The sequence below is a fragment of the Pteropus vampyrus genome, unplaced genomic scaffold, assembly GCF_000151845.1.
Source record: "Pteropus vampyrus isolate Shadow unplaced genomic scaffold, Pvam_2.0 Scaffold100, whole genome shotgun sequence".
In the NCBI taxonomy this organism is placed as follows: domain Eukaryota; kingdom Metazoa; phylum Chordata; class Mammalia; order Chiroptera; family Pteropodidae; genus Pteropus; species Pteropus vampyrus.
Window position 1 is genome coordinate 2164146 of NW_011888881.1, and position 1955 is coordinate 2166100.

Consider the following 1955-nt stretch of genomic DNA (forward strand, 5'->3'; position numbering starts at 1 on the left):
GTCCCAGCTCTGTCCCACTGTTCCTGAATTCCTAAACCTTGCTGAGACAGTAACCTGCCACCATACCTTCCCAAAGGGGAAGAGCCCCTGGCCAGTGTCATCCTAGGCATGTCCCCTTTGCCCTGAGTCAGTCGCCTGTCACGCTTAGCACTTTGCCCGGTCCGTTCGCTGGGCTTCCGGTCCCTCCCCAGCAGCTCGGCCTGCAGAGTGGCCACCGTGGGCACAGTCCGCACTCTCCACTGCCCGCAGGACAGAGGCTAGAGGCCCCTGCGTGGCGTGTGAGGCCTTCCCCCACAACTGTGCAGGCTCTCGTGGGCAGCAAGTTTCAGACAGAGGAGACTAGTGCCAGTGCCTCCTCTGCGGCAGGGCCTTCACTGTCTCCCTGCCCCCCGACTTTGACACCCCCTTCCCCCGACCTCCATCCTGGCCCAAGGGCAGAGCTTCTACTGCTCAAAGAAGCTGCAGGTTTTGTGGGGCACATTTGGTACAGGTCTGGCATGATGTGGCACATTCTGAGACAAATTCGATGTTATGCTGACCTTCCCCTGGACCAGCAGAGGTTTGCACAGGAGGTCACTGGAGTTCCTATGTCCCTGTGACAAAACAGGGCACCAGAACCTACCCACACCCCCGGGCACTGTGGTGCACACAAGCCTGGCTTCCTGCTCCCACCACAGTAGACCCATGCTGAGGGCTTTCTTTGCCTCAAAGCCCCCAGGCCTGATGCAGGACAGGCTGGAAGTGATGGCTCCTCACCCTCAGGCAAATGACCCTGAGACATGTTCTGTGCCGTGCTCCTGAGCTCTCCTGTGGGACCGGACCTGGTCACCACAGTGGTATCTCGCTCAGAAACTCACGCTTCCCCGGCTGCTTCCCCTCCCCCGTCCCACCTTCTCGCTAGAATCATCTTCCAAGTGAACTAATTACCCTTGAATCCTTTCTCAGGGTCAGCTTCCGGAGGAACCAAACGAAGATGCACGGGCACAGGCACGTGTGTGAAGAGTCCCACAGAGGCATGCACACACGCAGCCGAGGAGGGAGAAGAAAGAAAATGGAGTCACTGTAGTCAAGTTGCTGAGTTACTAAAATCAAGAAGGTTGAGGCCCGAGGAAATGATTTTGTTCTTGCTTTGATTAGCTTGGGAACTTAAACTTCTGAACTCCAGTTATGCCAGGAGGTGTGAGGTGTGTGTGTGTGTGTGTGTGTGTGTGTGTGTGTGTGTGTGTGTCTGTGCGTGTAAATCCTGATTACTGCTTGAAGAACTTAGGATGTTCACTGATAACCCTCTGATTACTCCTTGAAGAACTTAGGATGTTCACTTGTCCACATGCCCAACATCCATTATACAGACCATGTGACATCTGGAAGGTTATCACCTTGGACCAATCCAAAGGCTAAGAATTCGGAAGTGATTCTTCTTACGAATGTACCTTTTTTTGCATTACATAATATTTTTTCAATTTTTTAAAGTACAGTTGACATACAGTATTGCATTAGTTTCAGATGTACAGAATAAGTGGTTAGATATTTATGTAACTTATGAAGTCTAGTACCCATCTGACCCCATACATAGTTATTAAAATACTTGACTATACTCCCTATGCTTCACATCCCCAGAACTATTTTGTTACTGCCAATTCGTACTACTTAAATCCTTCACCTTTTCCACCCAGCCCCCTCCCATCTGGCAACCATCACTTTGTTCACTGTATCTATGAGTTTGTTTCTGCTTTGTTGGTTTATTTTTTTAGATTCTACATGTAAGTAAAACCACACAGTGTTTGTCTTTCTCTGACTTATTTCACTTAGTATAATACCCTTTAGGTCCAGCCATGTTGTCACAAATGGCAAGATTTCATTCTTTTTTTATGGCTGAGTAATTAATATTCCATTGTACATATGTACCACCTCTTCTTCATCCGTTTGTCTATCAGTGGACATGTAGATGGCTTCCA

The 1955-nt window shown here is 49.3% G+C and overlaps 1 long non-coding RNA gene across 1 annotated transcript in view; it reads left to right on the forward strand.

The window, feature by feature from the left end:
* The window catches only part of LOC111742742, a 13434-nt gene extending 12195 nt beyond the window's left edge, over window positions 1-1239 (forward strand). The window contains exon 3 of the long non-coding RNA XR_002781452.1: window positions 946-1239. This is a non-coding gene — a long non-coding RNA (uncharacterized LOC111742742). The remainder of the gene's footprint in view (window positions 1-945) is intronic.
* The last annotated feature ends 716 nt before the right edge of the window (window positions 1240-1955 follow it).